At 37.7% G+C, this 21,450-nt stretch overlaps 1 protein-coding gene and 1 long non-coding RNA gene across 2 annotated transcripts in view; both read right to left on the reverse strand.

Moving 5' to 3' along the window:
* Slip1 (SLo interacting protein 1) overlaps positions 1-21,450 on the reverse strand; it is a 191,544-nt gene that overhangs the window by 74,101 nt on the left and 95,993 nt on the right. The window lies entirely within an intron of this gene.
* Positions 14,975-17,814, reverse strand: LOC139771783 (uncharacterized). The gene is made up of 2 exons (XR_011717983.1): positions 16,119-17,814; positions 14,975-15,965 (listed from the first exon to the last, which is right to left on the reverse strand). It is a non-coding gene; the product is annotated as an uncharacterized lncRNA (long non-coding RNA).

A 21,450-nucleotide genomic window follows, 5' to 3' on the forward strand; every position in this document is an offset into this window, starting at 1 on the left:
TGCCGCTGCCGCCGCCATCGCAACACGCGTCTGTAACTTTGATGGACGCGTACCAGAGCAGGCTGTAACGTGCTATGTTATTAATGGCTCTGGTATTACGTTCTCCTATACGTTCGAAACGTAATTTCGCGAGATTTATATGAACGATATTTCGGGCGATAAGCGTATATGCCTGAGTAGCGTGATAACTCTCGCGGTGGAGCGAACTTACATGACTTTTCTCTCTCGGCGAAATTTAACGACAACGACTTTGACGGGCACGATTCGACGCGTGATTGTAACGCCGCGTTTATTAATACGATTTTTCGTTTGTCGAATTTTAACGATGAATTTTGACTTCAATATACACAAATTGACATGTTATCACGTTATTAATGACTCGTTTTCCGACATTCAAAAAATAATTTTGTCATACTTATGTGGAATTTATTTGATTACGAGCGCATTTAATAAATAGATAATTCTTGTATAGAAACTATGTGACTGTGTGCGACTTCATCGTTTTGCTTCTTTATTTATAATTTAAATCAAAATCGGAATCTGATCATGAACCTCTTTAATCTCTGAGCACTGAAGACTAAAAGATTTTTATCAATATTGTTTTAAGACATTTGTTGGTATTTATAGATACCTTATCGATCTCTTCCGCCATAGGCTGTATATCATATCCACGATCGGACGGATTTCAATTTTGTCGGTAGCAAGAAAATCCTCCCATCCTATCCCGAATCCCGTCGCGCATCCAACCCTTTCGATTATGAGAACGTATCGCTCGATTACGCAGGATCGTGTCACCGCACGATAGCGAATTTACATCGCGATCCCACAATCCTGCGTGAAAGGGTGACGGAAATCAGCCGATATTGCAAGCCGTACCTGAGTGACGAAGGATCAGCTTGATCCTCTGATTGATAGCTGTTCGCGATCGCGTTAAATCCTAGGACGTATCATGTATTTAAGTACCGCTGCATCGATCAAAGATTGGAATCATTAATATCATCATATGTAAAAAAATTCTGCCTATTAGTACAAATATATTTTTATCAAAATATATTATATCTGCATTACATAACTGTATGAGAGAGGTGACATATATCTCTGTGAATAATATTGATTGTTGGTCGACACAGGACAAGCCTTCGTCGAGATACACGTTACAACGTTATATCAACAGTGGCGCATCGTTGGACGGTTTCTCTGCATAGAATAAGCGAGTTCAAGCGAATGCAAGGCACCCTCGAAAGTTTCCGCGGAGATACGCATTCTCTCTCTTTTCGAGTATCTATCCACGTGCGTCCTTAGTGCTCCAGCTTTGTTCCATCGTATTTCAAAGCAAGGTCTCATCTTATCCGCGGCTATGCAAATTTCGATAGCGCTCGATCGAATAGTTCTGGAGTGCGGAGGAACAGAAAAAGCACTCGTGTCAAAAACACCACATCGTTTTCGCAAAAAAATAAAAAAAGTGTAAAAACGCATAACCACGATTTATCTGCGAGTCTGCAAAACGTTTTTTTTTTTATAATCTATACGATTGTCTTCCTAATCTGAACAATAATTAAAAGTAGGGTGTGATTTCATGAAAACGATATATCTTCACTAAAAGCACTATGCAAGCGTAGTAAATATTTGTAGAGTGTAGATTTCTCTTAAAATAGTAGAAAATTGTAAAAAAAAAAAGAGAAGCAAAGACATTGCAGAATATAAAGAAACAATTTGATTTTTATATGATCTCCTTGTTGTAAGATTATAACTAAAATTATTCCAGATAGCATTGCAAATAGTTATTTTTAACGTGACATCATAAACAATGATGTGTAAGCTTCACAATTTTTGAATTTTAAGCTCGTAGAACGTATCAACGAGTTTCAACGACGACGTCAATTAGTTAAGCAATCCTGCTCGGCGTTCGAGAAACGATGTGAAACTCGGCGTTGACAGATGTGGACAAGACTATTCGTATCCTCCGTGCGGCGATCAGGTACGGCCACCAGAAAAGCATTGATTCGACGGAAAAGGCATTATGCCCGGAGTCCCGGGAAGCAGTCTCGCATCTCGAGACGTGTCTCGAATTCACAATAAGCCGACGAGCGCGCAGTCAAATAGCATCCTGCGGCGGATCGAAACCACCTGGCAGACAGGTCTCGTTTAACTGGCTCCTCGCGCTTCGGTGGTCGCCCATTTTGGTTCTGCTCTATCTACTCGTGTACGTTTCCTGACTTCGAAAATTTCACCATGTGACAAGGCATATTCAACGCATCCCTTTCATACGTCATTACACCAAATTTTTTAGATTATTGTAAGATACTCTATTTGGTATTTGGGCGCAGATAAAAGTATCCGCGCAGGTGTAGCTATTGTTTCGTCGCGTACCAAAAATGCTGTATTTTAAAAATCCAACAAACAACTCTTGTACAATAAATAATTTCGATAACTATTACACATTAAAGTGACATCATCTTTTTCAAATAGAAATAAATTATAACAATTCCTCATTCCGTAAAAGTGCACTTGCTAAATTTTTATGATTGTAAAAATATAATTTCTTCTCTCGAAGATTACTTGATAATTTGATTTAAACTCGGCATTTTATATGCGACGATCTAATAAATATAGGTATGGATATTCGCTATTGAAGCACTTATGGAAAGCGTAGGTATAGGTACATACTATACCCTGCTTCTAAATGCGTTCCGTTTCTCCGTTTTTACTTCGACATCAAAGATCCGCCCCGTTGGTTCTCGCGAAGTTAAAACACTTCTTCCGTTATCTCGTTCTCGACGAGTAAAACTTTTTCTCCGAAGAAACATCGCAAGAGAAACATCAATTCACCACGAACCACCGAGTTGGCCGAGTTACAGATCATCGCGAAACTCGATCTACGGTAATCCATAACCGATAGATGAGCCTCTGTGCGTGATAAGAGTGAGTTTGTTCTCCGCGAATATCTCACGAAATCAATCTACCGCAGTCTATCTATCTCTGTCAGTTTCTCCGAACGTCCAATAATCCTCCCATACACGATACTTTTACATTTCTGTAATATCTTTTTCTTTTTTGTTTATTGCTCAATTCCACCGCCAGTGTTTTCGAGTTTCGTTCCGGTAAAAAATCCAATTCAATAACGCGCGATCGTTAGCGACAGAACGAATAATCTTTCTATGTTATCCAACATTACAATTGATAAAAATCAAGAATACAATTAGAATATTAGTCGACAATAACGTGAAAACGATTCAAACGTAAGAGACAAGAGACTTGTTCCTATTCTAGGTCCGGCAATCTTTTACGACGGCGGTTAATCTCGTCAAAATTCATCCTCCAATCCCCTGCGCAGCTGGTTTCAATCTCACGTCCGCAAAGACGCTTGTATATCTTCGTTCAGTTGTGGAGGCAGTATAGACTCACCGCGAAGCACCCAGTAAAGCACTCGTCTCCCAAGTAGTCATGTAGATTCTCGATCTACGACGAGCCCGTCGTGTCGCCGGCAGGGACAAGCGAAGCGGCCTGTCTCTTCCCGTCCTCCCTCGTCAAACCTAAATCTCCTTCCCGATGTTCACCCGATTCCCGCTTCTTACACGGATATCCGGTCCTTCCTTCAGATTTTACCCTCCTACTTCTCTCTCTCTCTCTCTCTTTCTTTCTCGCTCTTGTTTCCGCTTCTCTATCTGGCGATGTTCGCAGAGTTCTCCCAGCGTAGTCCTTCAAATCTCCGAGTACGCGACCCGACATCTCGAGCGCCACTCGGCGCACACATTTATGCAAATCTAGGTGACATCGATCAAGCGTCCCGGTGGCAGCAGGGGACAGCAGGCAGTCCTGAAGAATCTCGTTAGGTAACGTCGTGATGGAGATAGGGAAAGGGAAGGAGTGTCATTCGGCTCGTAATCGTAACGCCGTATAATCGTCGTCGTCGTCCACCCGTGTCTTGCATAATTTGCGATAACTCGTGCGAAGAGTTTCAGGACTGGAAACTCGTAAAAAGACACCTCGAGCCAATGCGTCGTAATCGGCAGAAAAAGTCTCTCGTACATACAGGAACTAAGAACGAAGCTAAAACGGCGCTTTTGTATAGCAAAGTAAATATATGGTTAGTGTAATTCTCAAAAGAAAATTATTTCTCTCTGACGAACTACAAATTCAATCATTTCGCAATATTACTTTTGGAATATTATAAATGGAGAGAATAGGCCCATCACCCGATTTTCGGGCGAGCCGCGTTCTCAATCTGGGCAGGTCGCGCCGTTGGCATTTCTCTTCCATTTGCCTCCTTATTATAATCTCACGCCTCATTTGGAGACCTCGTAAACCGAGATGAATCCATGATATAGCGCACGGGAGACTCGTAAAGCCCTGAGGCCACAATGGCCTGCGAAAGATCAAATGCTGCGCCCGAGGATGACAGAATGTCGTCCTCGACAGGATGGTGCCGGAGTAGAGAAGTGGACGCGGCATCTCAAAATCAACGTAGATTCACGTGGAAAATGAGATTTTATGGCTTAGAAGAGTACCGAGAGCAAAAGTATTGTGTGCCCGAAATAATTCCTGAATCATATCATAAACTGTGCAAAATTATTTTGGATAAATTAAAGTCGTTCTTTTCATCCCTAGCTTCTAAATCGCAAAAACCACGCTACTGCCGTTACGCTATCATTATACAGTAAATAATATATATATTATCGCGAGAGCTTGAAATTGAAATAAAAATTAGATAATTAATTATTAGTATAAAAAAATACCTTTATAATTACTAGAGTATAATAAATTTGGATAATAAATGTATTTATTATCCAAAAGTTTTCAAGACTATTTAATTTACCTAAAAAGCACTTTGTTCAAGATTAATAAATATAAGAAAAATTGTAGAATTATTATTAAATGATTATATTGGCTGCATGCTAATAAATAAAACGTAATTAATAATTGTCACAAACTTAATACTATCATCTCTTTGTCATTGTAAGCAAAAACATTAATTATATCACTTTATAGCTACAGAGCTTTATAAACTACAGAGATAAAAGAATGGTCGTTTTAGAGCGCTCTCAACTTAGATGAAGGGTTTAACCACTATCGATCGAATTATGTGGGAGAGGGGCGAGCATTAATCAGTAGTCTCGGAACGCTTTCGCCAGAGAAAAAAAAAAGATTCTTGAATCAGTGAAGGAATGGGGCGCCGAGTTTGCCACAGTACCCCGTCGTTGTTACCGCGATAAGAGCCGATAAGTGCGGCGCTAACGGCCGGCAAGAAGAAGAATCACTCGGACGTGTTTGCACATCGATCATCTGTTTTGTCGGGACGGCCGTCTCACGAAAAAACGAGCTTATCGAAAACCTCGGTGTACTTCGAGGGTTCTCTCATGCGCGTTCCTTTCTTTTAATTTTCAGCCGATGATGTATCTTGCCCGGGATCTTATCTTCTCCCCCTCTCCTTTTACTCCCCAGCGAGAAACTTCGTGCGACAAGAAATTCATCGGGCAAAAACGAGATACTTCGTTAATACGCTTTATATATAAAGTCCTGATTACTTTATATATCACAAGTACTAATTAATTTTTGATAATGCAACTGCATCGGTTGACTATGGACGCGCGTGCGAGATAAATAGTATTGTTATCGGTATAATTCTGCTTAATGAGAATTGAATTGTTTATAATGCGTAAATCAGTTTAAACGTTAATTTTCATTACTCGAAACTATATACGTCAATTAACTGAAATGAATGAATAATTAAATGATTTTTACATCGCCTATCTTCAACCTTCATAGATAGATAACCGTATAATCGTAGAATTTTACGTCTTCATGTGACTGCGAACTCGTGACAATAATCGGATTTCCAATTAACGACGATTTCAGCGACAACTTAGTCAGATGCAGTTACGCGGTTACGTTTCATCGGCAATGCGTATCAGCGACGCCGGGATAAGGAAGGACGCCCGCGGGGTGATGAGGAGGGACGCGGAATCTGCGCTGATCTGCGCTCTATTTGATTACGGATGATCCGACCTGAGTCGGCGATCCGCGCGCGAGTATTCAGACCGTCCGAGTCCCTCGTCGAATGGATTAGAGAGGAAAAATCCATGAACCCGTGCTTTCAGCAGCGAGATGTGGATCATTCCGGGAGATTAATACGGTAACGGGCAGCAATCTTGTAAAAAAAAGGTTGAACTTCTTCTTGCTTCTCTTCTCAAACGGAACACGCTATAAACGTGGCGCGGGGCCTCGTATAAATTAATCTCTGTCCCTTGTAGAGAGTCGATCGTGATTCGTAATGTAATCGACTTTAAACTGAAAAGCGTGATTAATACCTTATTTTCCTATGATCGAATTCTCGATCGTGCCGAGAATTCAAAGAGGCAGCTTAATTCAGCAAATTAATGCTCGATATTAAGTAATCTCGTTAAATTAAATTTCGTAATTTCGGATAAACCCGCGCTCTTTCGCCGAAATTAATATTAAAAGATAGTTAATAGTCAAGTTAAAAAGCTGTCATAAACGATAACTCGTTAACGGGGAATCGATTTGAAATTTATGAAACAATCTTTCATTAATGGGACAGATAATAGCAACGGGTCAAACTGATGCGCATCAATAATTAAACGAATTGTTTCAGAAATTTCTGCGCGTCGGCGTGTTAAACGCATGGATAAATTGCGGGATCTAATAAAAAGGATGAATATGGAATAAATATCCGTGAACGCAATAAAAGCTGGTAAACAGCGCTTCACACATGTGCACGTATATACACGAGTACCGTCTAAATACAGGCATTACGGAGTCGCAATTTAATAATCGTTAAAGCTGTTTGTACAACTGCACTGTTTTACGGTTTGATGGCTCATTCACTCGCGGTCGTCAGTGACCATTCGCACGGATTAGTTGACCTTTACGCGTCGTAAACTACGTCAAATCAGAGCCGATCAACCGAAGTAACTTTGCTATCAGTTTCTACTTGTGAAGCAAACATTCTCGCGTTGAATAGTTCGGGGATTGCTGTTCCCACTCGCGCGAGAATTGAATGGACGGCGGTTAATTAATCTTGCGTCAGGATAGAAGAGAAATGCTACAAGTGCTACGAATATATAGATTTAACGAAAAATATCTTGAAGTTTTTTAAAAAGACGAATTCTAAATACGTATTTATCTCAGAAAAAAAGATATTCATACTGATTTACGCGGTGCACATCATAAATAATTCCATTCTATGACTCTTTTACACTGTTATCGATATGTTTTATTCATCAATATGCAGAGCATTAATTTCTTCAATGTTTACCACAAATAAGCTAAAATATATAGATTCTTTCTAAAAATTTGTAATTGTTTGATTAAAAAAGTACATATAATTCATCGACTTTACGCTTCTAAGCATAGACTTTTAAAAACATTTTATCTGCGTGACCTCGGTGAGGTTTCGAGAAAGCAAAGCCTGAAAGCGAATTGACGTCGCGAAAACTTCTCCACGGACTTTTCTCGATTTCTTTCAGTGCGAAAGGAAGAAAATTTTTCCACCACACGTCACAAAGGCGTCGCCATCCCTGTGGCCAGGGGTAGTTAGCGTTTGGGGACGCGCTGGTCGACGACCGACACAAACTAGACTGGGCTTAGAAGCTATCGTCGAGAGGAAGAAGAAGAAGAAGAAAAGGAAGGCAGAGGTAGAAAAAGTGAAGAGAAAAAAGGAGTGAAGAAACCGCACGCCGAGCTGTGGCGGTCGCGGCCGCGGTGAAAAGAGAAAACGCGCGAGCGAGCGAGCGAGCGAGCGAGCGAGCGAGTGGCGAGAGAAACGGGCGGGCGAAATAAGTTTCTGTATTTCTAAAGCCGACCGTTCCTCGGCAAATACTGCCGCGCTTCGACATACAATATTATCACGCTGGAGAGATCTAAACTATCACCGGCGCGGCGGTGTCGCCGACCAATTCAGGCCATTCTCCGAGAGTTCATTCGCGGCGACGAGATGATTCTTGGATCGCGGCTAAGCTCGGCCTAGCTTCTTCTCGGGCCATCAGATTCACACTCTCGCGAGAATGTTTCTGAGTTCGCGAACCATTTCGTAAGCTCAGAAATGAAGACGACTTCACGACCGCTTCGATTGAAATAATTTTCGGCGTTCGTCGTGAATTAACAATCGGATGAAATTACCATTTTCTTGTTGAATTAGTGAACCTCTTAACGTCATCTTCTGAAACGTATTTTTTTTGTCGGAATTAACTTTATTTCAATGGTAATTTCATTTGAGCTGTATTTGCCGAGAGATGCAAATAAAGCACGTCTACTAAAAAACTACAATCGTGTCTATAAACAACTGGGTTTGAAATATCTTCAAATAACATTGTATAGTCGCGCAGTTCCTTCAGTCGTGTCTCAGCGGTCGCGCCGACGTTAAAATATTCGGCCAGCAGGCAGGCAGCCACGCGAATTCACTTCAGTCTGTTAGACACGTTTCCCATAAAAGTTTCGCTGGTCCCCACCTGAAACTACGGGATCGATGGCAGAATATTGCTTCGTTGGGACATTTTACGTACTATGATAAAATATCGGAATGGGCTGGGGTACCAGCTGTCGCAAAAGGGGGACCTCTTTTATCATATCAAATGAATACGCGCGGCAATAAAACGCGCGACGTATCGACGCACCCACATATGCGCAAGTGAATACATTTAAAAACACGGCCATTCGTCATTTAACACTTATCAAACGTATCTGTCACAATGTTCACTTTAAACCTGCTATAATACGCTCGAAGATCCGCTGTTGTGAAATTCTATAGATGTCAAGAATAAAATGGCCAAGGAAGTCGTGCACACGCTATTATTATATATACAATTCCATGTCTAATCATTTTTGCAACTGGAAACATTTTTCTCACTTTAAATGAAACAAGCTACATCTTTACAAAATTTCATTTTAAATACGCAAAGAAATTTATAATATCAAGATATTATAATTGCATTCTCTTATCGGCAGCATTAGCAATTTTAATCGTAAACATTATATTTATTAAGAGAAAAAGATGTAAAGTTGTCTCTATTATATATATTACGCAATTTATATCTAGATATACTAAATTACGTGATATTAAATCATTGCTTTACAATATGTGTCACATGCGCATCGCTGTGCATAATAGATTAATCCAAGCGCGTTCCATTGTCCCATATCGTTCTATTATTCCGTGTCGAAACTGGGCCAGCCGAGCGGTAATCCCGGCGCATAAGTCGCGCCGATGATCAGTGCCTTCGACGGGAATTTCCCTGCGACCCTCGTTGCAGGGAACCGAATGAAATTAAACGATACGCTCGCGAGGCGGGCGGACCCCCGGCGGATATACCTGATAATTCTATCGGCGGCCATCAGGGAATAAACTAATTTCGGTGTCCTTTGTTCCTCGTTCTAACCGCGCGCGCGACAAAGAGCCCTCCGGGGCTCTCCGCTCCCAATATATGTATAATACCATCGGAATCTGTCGGCACGGCACGGTACAGCACGGTCACCCACCCTATCTGCGCCTCTGCCTGCGCCACCATCCCCCTCGCGCGAACCACCGTCCACGCGGCCAATATACGATTGGCCGGGCATCGATCACCGCGTACCCGAGCACGAGCGCGAAATCGCTTTCGGCTGGGTTTCAAAGGAACATGACGGACTGAGGAAAATTTCAGCTGCAGCTGCTAAAGTGCTTCGTTACCGTCTCTCACTGTCTGGCAATTTGGCAATGAGAGCGTGTGCTTCGCCGTTCTGTGATCTCCCGGCACGTCGCAGGTGGACTAAGGCGTCGTTTCAAAGAGAACGGATAAGTACAGAGAATTAGCATCGTTCGATTAGTTATCAGCCGTAAAGAATGTAGGTAAAATATAAATTTTCTATTACAGGAAATAAAATACGTATCCTTTTTGCGTAACATTATGGATCTCGTAATTTCACACCTCGTATAAATATCGCGTGGCGAAGAGATCGATGATACCGACCTTCCCACGATGAATAAACATGCATCCTCTTGTGCGATATATGTCCTCGGCGGATATCACGAGTGCTAGGTAACTATGATTTGCTTCGGTGAACGTGTTTTCCACACATGACGGCTTGCTCGCCCCGGACTCGCCTGTAAACTCGATTACGAACGACGCTAATCGAATTAAATCAAGGGAGCTTTCAGGCTGACGAGAAAATTTAAGCGTCGCGGATACAATCTCCCGCGATGCTTCGCAAAAATCCGGAAATTCGCGCGTTGTGCGCACTGGATTAGCGAAAGGATACATCGTACAATGCGCAATTACTCAACACACGCGAAACAAAATCTACTCTCGTCGAGACGGGAGCACTGCGTCATGAAATTAAATTCACTGGAAACGAAATGAGAGGCATAATGAACGGCGAAAACGACGAGGGCATAGATTACATACGTTTATCTCGGCCGAGTTATAATTTCAGTCTCCGATGAAATCAACGAGAAACACATTTTAAACAAGCGATACATCAAGCGGATAAAAATAAAAATTATTATTGTATAATCCGAAATTTAGTACTCTGCTTGACATATACCTACTCATATACGATAACATGCATGCTAAAGAAAAGTCTTTTCCTATTCCTATCTATAATTGTAAGAAAAAGACTATCAATGAAATAAAGGTGATTTTCAGAAATTATTTTGTACCTTTTTACAAAATAAACCCGATACCTCGTTCGTCGGAAGCGCGCGATGTTTATTTCCTCCTGATTTGGCGGAAGATATAGAAAGAGAGATAAAGAGAGATTGAGTTAGAAGCGAGATTCGGTTTGAACGGACGTGGACCATAGAAGCCCTCCGAGGTCGGGAGGTGGAAAGTGCGCCTCAAGAGAGGGACGATCGAGACCGAGATGGAGACACGTCGGATGGGATCGTGATTGGATAGCGGCAAAATAGAATTGGATAGGATATACATGTACCGCACCGGGTGCGGTATTGAGTCGACTATGGGTGACCGGATGAGTCTCTGAAATTTATTCGATCAATTCCTAACCCGCGAAGGTCGGAAGGACCACGAACGGGCTGAGAAAGCAACGATTTCCTGATGCGACCAGCGAACAGTTTCCTACACGAGGGACAAAGGATGATAAATCGAAACTTTTACAATACGCACAAGACGCACAATAACAAGAATTAATACACATTTTTGTAATCGATTATTTTCCTATCAGATCACGATGCTTTCGCATACTGAAATTATGCCTAATTGTGGTTATATAATGAGTAAAGAAGAATTTTGCATATTCCTTCCTTTTCTTATTTCAAATCCACAATCCATAATCCTGACTGCGTAAAATTCCGCAATCTTGTGCGTTTACTTTTCAAAATGCCTGCATTTTTTTGTCATGTATTTAAAGTGAAATTGTCGAGCGCACGCACAAGTTGCGACCAAAAGGAATTTCAAATCGCGAGAGACGTCATGTGTGCTGCTGCACTTAAGGATACGTCCGCGGGGCACGGTTGACCTCCCCCAAAAGCTTTTACGCTCGAGCGTCGAGTAAAAAGAATGAGCAGGGGCTGCGACACCCGTCGTACGGCGAAAAAGTACGCAGAGCTTGTTAACCCCCGGTCTCGAAAAGAATTCGGACCACCGTGTCGCTTTAATCTTGAAGATACCAACTAAGCTATTTTTCGGTCATTTCGCTAAAGAAGACGATACATGACACTTAAATAAAGAAGCGATTAAATCAACATTAGAATGCTAGATATAAGATTAGGTACACAATAGGTACAAGATTTGAGAAATTTTCATGACATGACACTATCGCTATCTATTTCAAGGTACGCGTTGCTGGCCGTATCTAAAAGATCGCGTCTCTCAAAAGTTGATAACCGTCATGTGATCCGTTTGTTCATCAGTGACGTATGTGGCATTCCCGATGGAGAAAGGATCAATCAAGAGAGATTTCTTGCAAGAAAAATTCTGCACGTGGGGAGTCATCTGTACAAATCGTCACGCGCCACGGTAAATTTCTGCAATATTAGAAATGAGATGCCTTGTAGGGCGGCTGTTTTCTTTTTCTTTTTATATAGAAGTCAAAAAGCGTCAAGTGTTGGAGAAATAGCTTTTAGTTTTTTGCACTCTAATTTCTTAAAGAGTGGAGGTAAAGGACGTGGACGCAGGCAATTAATTATTTCCCTTTTAGATAGAAAGTACATAAATAGATTTGCTACTTTTCGCGGAGACGATTCCTTATGTACTGATGAAAAAGTTTAAGTAGCGCTTTGCGTTATGTACTTATGTAATTAATTAATAATTAATGAGATACAATTGATTAGAATATTTAATATATTGCTAAAAAATTTTTAAAAGCATCGAAATAATTGGACGTTCATGTCAAGTGAGAGCTGTAACATCATTACACTACTGCTAAATGTTATACTTAATTCACCTTTAAACCGGAATGCAACTGCGAAATAAAATGTTGAAAGCTGATTTCTCTCCAATTATAGTATCCGCTGATGAAATTTCTGATATTAATAATCTTGCTAATTATAATTAACTAAATTTATCAGCTAATTTACAATTAGATAGCGTTATCAACTTTAATAATATTGACATATCTTCAACCGTGTAATAATTTAAACTTTAATCAATTTTTACAATTTGATCAAATATTGTCTATACTTGAACAAAATTTGTCTTTTGATGAGAGTTGACAATCTATCTGCGTAAGTACCACTTTTTACAGACTGTCCGAAAAATATTAATGGAGCAAATATGTAGGTATTCCAATGCGATATCGACGTGGCAATTTTTACGAGTGCGTAACGATGCAGTTCCCATACGAATCGTGACAGGAAATCCATTTGTTTACGCCAAGCCGAGCCGCAGTTATTAACTCGTCTCGTTATACCGCTGTTTTTCCCGTTCCGTCGCACTTTTTCGCGAATCGTAAACTCTCGCGCTTTTTACCGTTCGAATCCAGTGTAACCCCGAGAGAACGGTATTTCTCTGTACGAGATGCCTTTCGCGATAAATATCTGCACCTGAATAGAACCGCCTAGACGCGCGCTCAGCGTGTCCCAAAAGAGTACATTAACGCGGCCACGTAGTCAGCCACGTCGTCATATATTTGATGACACCAAAAGCGAGAGGATCTCCAAGTTTTTCGCGCTGATCTTCGTCACGACAAACGGGCTCGTTTATTCATTAATATAGCGATTTGTGACACCTTGCATGCGTATTACGCGACAATGTACCAACATAAAGGAAGTGATATATCAAGAGAATCGGCCACTCTATGGAACATTCATAATATATATCTTTTTCCTTCATTTTTTTTACCGCACAAAAGAAATCAGATCGAATAGTCGAATGGCCAATCGACAGAAATTACCATAGTTGAGTCGCCGCAATAAAAAAACGGACATGTATCGGTCAAAAATATCGGTCGAAGTAAAAGAAATAAAAGAAAAAGAGAAAGAGAGAATAATGACAGAAACGTCGCCGGTCAAAAAGCAGCAAGCGGAAAAAGCGAATGAAAAAAATAATGGATAAAACGGTAGGAGAGATGCTTTAGATGGGGAAAAAAGCTCAAAGTGGACGAGAATGAAAGACGAATCGAAAGCACCGCTGTTTTCGATGCTATCTGAGCGAAGAGAGAGAGAGCCGAAAGTTAAAAGTGGATGACCAATGTAAACCAGTTCGGAACTCGTTAAACAACGCGAGTCCGATCGTGTCGCTGAGTTTGTTTAACGGATGCGAGTCCGTCGACGCGCGTGTATTTCCTTTTTATTTTTTTCCTCCCTTTTCCCACCTGTAGTTTATTTTACGCGCAGGGTGCGTGGCGCGGCGCGGCGCGGCGCGGCATGGCGCCTTTTTCCTATCGGTCGCTTTTGATCGCGCGTCTGATCATTCTTTCATCGTCATCGTAAATCCATTTATCGCTCGTAACTCCCCATGAAAAACGGCGAACGCGCAGTACAGAAAGAGCGAGAATAGATAGTTTCGCCTGTTTACATCAGCGGATTTCGATCATGGTTGAGCTTTGGTACACTTAATGGAAACGCATTCGCGTCGTTTGTCGACTCACTGTTTGTCCAAACGACGTCTATCTGCGCGATCTTTATTCTTCAGTAAAGCGCTGTAAGAGCGCATTCTCTAATCTTTTCCGATTTCTTCGTATTTCGTAGAATTTGCTCGTAACAAGAAATTACAACGTTTTAATCGAGAGGAGAAAATATGTGAATCGATCGTCTATTTGAGTAGAATGGTTCGCCGTGAATCGCATTTTAGTTAGTGCATGTCTTTGATATAACAAAATATTTATAGAAACTATGTATAAAATTTATATATACTACATTAAACCACAATAATAATAATATACTAATAAATTATATTAAAATTATTCATTAATTAAAATGCGATGTTCGCGAGATTCACGGTGAACCATTCTAGTGAACCATTCGAGTGAACGGTCGATTGACACATTCTCTCCTCTCGATTCAAAATTCTATAATTTATCGTATGAACTCTAATGTGAAAAGTCTGATTCAACGTAAATAGCACAAAATATTACCGTGAGATCAGAATACCCATGAAGAAGAGGAGAAAGATTAAGCAATCGGCTTGACGCCAAAAAGAATTTAACGAATGTCTATTCCTCGCAGAAAAACACTCATTGCACGATGACTTCCTGATCGAAATCGAACACGAACGTAGTTGTCCTTTCTCAATCCACTCAATCCACTGTATATTTGTACGACACGTTTGTTTGTTAAGCGGAACATCCATTTATCGGTCGTACGTGCCAACTACGTCAGCTATGTAATTAGCGCCGAATGAAAGAAAATGACAGAAAATTATGAATTGTATTATACTGTGAATTGCAATGTGGAGTTTTCTACACTTGTAATATCTAAAGAAGTTAAAAATTGCGTTTTTCAGGCACACTAAAACATATACTTAAACATATACAATATACATTAATTTATTATATCTCTTGAAATATTATATAATATAGATTTTAAAATAATATAGATATTTATTAAATATCTGTGTGAATTTGTAGCTCGATTATCTAGATCTAGACTCTAGTCAGTGCAACAGATAGAAAGTAGGATTAATGCTGTCAACGGCACGTATTATATAATTCATTCAGCTTTGTTGGACGATGTTATAATCGTTTAATGCAATGGTGGTAGACTCGCTCGTAGTTTCAACTCTTTGGACTCATTGTCAGACTCACTCAGTAGAACTCTGACTTTTAGCGCGTTAACAGTGTGTTGTTCTGTTTCTATTTATATGTTATCCTTAAACTATATCTAAAAAAAGAACACAATCAATAAAAAGAGATTCCAGCAATTTGGATTAAATTGACGAATGTTGCCAACATATTAAATGCATTACATTTTTTATTCATTTAAAAGTTATTCAAATAAGGTGGCCTTGTTTCGCGATCGGTTTAACATTAGAGAAAGAGAGCGAGAGAGAGAGAGAGAGAGAGAGAGAGTCTATTAACATTTTTCATTCTGTCTACGTCACAAATGACACAGACAGTGACATTGCAATTCAAAAAAGAAAAGAAGTATATATTATATTCTCGACAACTAACTCCGGCACGGATGTAAATAGAAATAAAGAAATTGGGCATTGCATGGCTCTTTTCACACTCACCTACTCTATTGCAAATTATAATATACTGTCGAACGATAGACTTTTCGCATCACTGCTGCATAGAATATACAACGGTGAAGTATGATATCGATGCCTTTGTTAGCTAGAACAAAATATATTTTGTGTTGCGTTTCCTCCGTCGCGCATTATGCATCATGTATCCGTAATATGTTACACATAATACACGACATATGGTGATTTTTACCGTGGCGAAAAGCTCTAGAGACATTACAAACACTCCGCCAAGATTCAGGCTGACATGCTTTGCTGCCGCTTTTCAAAAGAAACAGTATCAATCTTTGTACATGTAAAGGTGCTACATACCACCGAACGTTGTACCTACGAAGTAATGGCTAGATAACGAATCGATATAATCGAAGTAGCAGTAACATTCAGCATACAAGTATGCGTTTTACGAAGCGTGTTAAGATTTATTTTCATTACACAAAAGTTTTATTGATACACATTTGCGAGGTCAACAGTCTTTCTTACGCAGTAGAACGTTGTCATTGTGATCCGTAACTTCTTGTCCAGCATAATTGGCTAAGAACAAGTATATAAAAATCATATGTGCAATCACGAGATGTACTAAACATTGCTCAACATCGCCTTCAAACGACGCAGTCACGGACATCTAAAATGCAATGTTCCAATCAATGTTTCATGTATTCTTATAGTTAATCAATTTAAATACAAATAAAGTTACAAAAATGTCTTTCAATTTAAATATCGTGCAAGATTGTAAAAATTTTTAATTAAAATTTCTTATAAAATTTTATATTGTAGACTGTGTCACAATGCACAAAAATGACGCGAGAAAAACTTACCTCATAAAGATTGAGACTTAAACAAAGCACACCAACCATTATTAAACATAAATCCGATCCCTGAAAGCTGGACAATAAAAATGCGGAGAACCTTCGAACAAAATCAATCATTGCATTTTACACGTTTTATTAAAATATTATTAGATAAATACTGACTTGATAGCTTTACGATGAATATCTACAGCATAAATTATTTCTTTATAAATTATAATCTCATATCCTCTTCAGGCTAACATTTTCCTGCATATTTATCATCATTGCTTTCTCGATGCGATAACTGCAATTTCTTATTATAAAGCTGCAATTATAAAGTTCCTCTACAAGGAAAAAGATTTGCTAATGAAGCATATTTGGTGGTGTCATAGTCGAATCATCTCTCAAAATCACATAGATACATATAGAAAAGAAAAGTCTTGATGAAAATACTAAATTGCCAAAATTACGACATGCATTTTCGCGATCTGCAAATTATTTCACTAATAAACTGGAATACGACACAACTAATCAAGAAACCAAAAAAACAACGATAACTGAAGCTGAACAAATTTGGATCGTACATAAGGCCATAAGCCAATCGAGAGCAGAAGGATACGATTAAAGCTAAAATGCCGATTGATGCAGATCATCACTTAGCGAGAAACGACACGCGTCTGAATAAAATGCAAAGAAGACGAAGAGGATTCGCACATTTCCTTTTAAAATGTCCATAAAGTATTTTAAAATTTTCCTTCTTTAACATTAATTCTAAATTGGTTAATTATATACCACCTTAATATTACATCGTGAGATCGAACCACTTGTAACATAGTGTACTTATTCAGAAAGAAAAGGGCAATTAAGCGACCGATCGATTTGACGCCGAGGGAAACTTAACCGATGTTTACTTCCCACAGAAAAACATTTGCATGACACTTTTTACTCGAAGTCCGCGCAAAAGCAGTTGTCCTTTCTCATCGTGGCAGTTTTATATACTTCATTCCAACGTGTACACTCGCGCGGTACCTTCCCTCTTTAAGAGTAACGATGATTCTTCGGTCTTACTGTCGGTCGTACTGATGTCAAAATAATCTAAATCGGCTACAATTATCGCCAATAAAGTACTAAGTACTGCAAAATGCAGATCTTAGAACTCGCTACACTTGCAAAAGTGAATGAATTTGAATGAAAGAATTTGCCTTCGTATTATATATGAACATGAGTCCTTAAAATACTTTTTTGATAACAAGTGTATATACGTCGATTATTAGGACTTGAAAACTATAAATTTGTGAGTCGACTATTCAAACAGTGCAATGGATGGAAGTGCGGACACTTACAATTAGTAAGATGTACGGTATGTATTATTTCGTGTAAGTTTTGTGTTTTGTGTTACTCGTTTTAATGTAAAAATGAAAAATATTTCATAATTGTTAAGCATAATCTAGTCAATATATAAATCCAAATACTTCTCTATATACCTAGGTATACACTTACGTTACAGAAACAGCGCGTTATGATTTCAAAAGTAAGAAACATTATATATTCTTTATAATTTTATCCAAAAGAGTTGCACAGTACATAATAGAATAAATTTACTTTTAAACTTACCTATTATATGAAACTAACAATCACTATTGGATATAATCGCATCACTGTTGCGTGGAATACACAACGGTGAAATAAGATATCGATGCCTTCGTTAGCTAGAATGAAATATCTCTTATATGTCGTAAATCACAAATAAATATTCACAAAATATTATACGTAATATACAACATAAACTTTTACCGTAGCAAAAAATTCTAAGGATAATATAAATATTCCGCCTAGCTGTAAGGTGATAGTTTTGCTACCTCTTTGCAAGAGAAACAATATTAGTTTTTGTACGTGTAATGGTGCTATGTACCACCGAACGTTGTAACTGTGTGAATTAAAAACTGCATAAGAGCAACGCATCAAAATAATTAAATAATAGAAAATACATTTGTAGCATATATTATCTCTTACGCTGTGGAGAATACGTGGTCATTGTGATCTGTAATTTCTTGCCCGGTATAAGTGACTAGAAATAAGAATATAAAGATTGCAGCTACAATTAAAAAATGAATTATAAATTGTTCGATATCATCTCCAAGTGTCTTAGTAATCTGAAATATAATGCGATTATAATATGTGTACACATATCGCAATATATAGAAAAATTTACATTTCGTAACACATTGAAAAGTTTACATAATACAAAAAGTTACAAAAAATTTCTTCCTACGTACAGATCTTTCGAAATTGTATAAAATCCCGGTAATTTTGATATCGTAAAATATGACACTGTTCACACCAAAATACGTCTAATAATAATGCGAGAACTCACTCCATAAAGATTGAGGCTCAAACAAATCACACCAACTGTTATTAAAAAAAAGAACGATCCTTGGAAATTATTACATACAACCTCAGAGAACCTTTAAAAAACATAAAATATTATTATTTATCAATTAGAATCAAAAGCCATGCGATCCAAGCCTAGGTCTTTGACGGCCTTTATATTAATTTCTGTATAAATATACATCTATATATATATATATATATATATATATATATATATATATACATATAATTTTTCCAACAAACTGCGCGCCGATAATTTGTCGGACTTAAAACACAGTTATTGTTAGAATTAAAACCCTTCCCTCCGCGGAATTAAATCGACTCGATTTAATTATCTAAAAACTGTAAAGAATTTTATTGCGAAAAAATATTACCTCAGCCAGGGTTCGAACCTGGAACCTCCCTCATTCCGTGTAGGGCGTCGTACCAATTCGACCACCGAGGCATGTGGTAATATTTATCGCAATAACCGGTTAATAATAGTTTGAAACGTCTTTCTCAGGCGACGTGAATAAATAATAATAAGAGAAATAGGATCGTAACGATATACAATCAATTAGAATCAAAAGCCATGCGATCCAAGCCTAGGTCTTTGACGGCCTTTATATTAATTTCTAACAATAGCTGTGTAATTTCTAACAATAACTGTGTTTTAAGTCCGACAAATTATCGGCGCGCAGTTTGTTGGAAAAATTATATATATATATATATATATATATATATATATATATATAGATGTATATGTGTGTATACAGAAATTAATATAAAGGCCGTCAAAGACCTAGGCTTGGATCGCATGGCTTTTGATTCTAATTGATTGCTTATCGTTACGATCCTATTTCTCTTATTATTAATTATTATTTATATTATATTGCTATTAGTAGATAAATACTAACTTGATAGCTTTACGCTGAATATCTACCGCCAGAATCATTTCTTTATACATTATAATCTCGTTCTTTAAGCTAACCTTTTTCACTATATTTGTCATCAATGCTTTCTCGATGCGGTAACTATAAATAATTTTCTTATAATTATATGGTATACATATAATCTTATTGCATGAAGAAAAATAATTTGCTAGTATAACATACTTTTTGTCATTTTGTTATTTGTTACTTGGAAAGGAAAGAACTTCTTAAAAAATTAATTTGTTTGTAAAAGTATTTTTTCTAATCTATAAAACATTTCATCAACAAATTAAATAACATTAATTCCTATTCTACCATCAAAAAGCTATTGTTACAATAATGAGATGCATTTGCTAAAGATAAGAATATAATGTTTCACGAAATTTTTTTGATAGACACAATTTTCAATTTTGTTAATAAAAAAGATTTTGCATAAACGTCAAACAATTTATTATCTTAAGGAAAAGTTTATTCGTATTTATATAACATATACGTATAGTAACAAAAGTGACTTCAATACGATAGCAACATTATTTTCATGTGTAAATTTGTGCTAAATGAGAATAATTTTTAACAAACTTTTCGCAATTACGCAACTGTTACATTTATTCACATTTATTTTTCTCACCTGGCGATTCTAAACATTCCACAGGCATGTTTAAGGTAGCCTAAGACCATTATTCCTACTGCTACCAATGCAGTTGCTCCTATAACCATAACTGCATACAAGTGTAGTAGAAGTAAATAATAATATTTTTCTTGGTTAACATAGTACACAGGCATTGCGTTTTGTAGTAGATGATGTATTTGAGATTCGTTTATGAAGACAGCACCAGGAATGAACGATAAAATTATGGCAGAAGTGTAAGTAGCTACATTGCCGAAGTAAAACACTAGAAATGTTTAAAAAAATAATTATATAATTCATTGTTTTTATTGTTATATATCGTTGATATATCCTTGATATATCCTTGGTGTGTACGCTTCAAAGTTGTTCACTATTCTTAATTTCTCCCTTGTATTTTTACAAAACATATGCTGTAAGATGTTAAATTGCTTAACGTTCCAATTTTTCTGCACTTTTCAAAATAATACCCATATATGTATAGGGTTTTATACAATCGGCCCAATACTGACCCAGTATTGGGCCGATTGTAAAACCCTATATGAATAATTAAAATAACAATAAATACGTTATTGCAAAAATATAAGATAATAAAAATACTAATAAACTGTTGCTTTATATTATAAAATTGCGTCAAAATTTATACAAATTTTGCTAATTTTAAGATTTAGCCAATATCCGAATATTTTAGTCATATTTACGATTATCTCACATTGGCAATATATATTTTTTAATAATTTTTAGATCTACGAAATAATTTATATCTCTTCTTTTTCAACACATTTACATATTCAGTTGACTTATTGATAACGGAATTATATAAAACTTTGTCGAAAAATGATCGTCCTAAAACATTTGATCAGGTACTATATGTCTAATTATATTTTTTGCATTTCAAAATATGATATCTGGAGTTATTTAGAATAAGTAAAAATGATTAAATAAATTTATTTAATTACAATTGTAATCTACTCTTCTTTTGCAATATGTATTAAATATCAAGAGAAATTGTCTTACATATAATTATGCCCGCAAAACGCTTCGCTTCGTTTCCATATTTCTTTATGATAGCTATTTCGTTCTTATCTTCTAGTTCG

This window comes from Temnothorax nylanderi, unplaced genomic scaffold (assembly GCF_030848795.1).
Source record: "Temnothorax nylanderi isolate EJ_2023f unplaced genomic scaffold, tnyl_v1.0 TNYL_tig0044_pilon, whole genome shotgun sequence".
Lineage (NCBI taxonomy): Eukaryota > Metazoa > Arthropoda > Insecta > Hymenoptera > Formicidae > Temnothorax > Temnothorax nylanderi.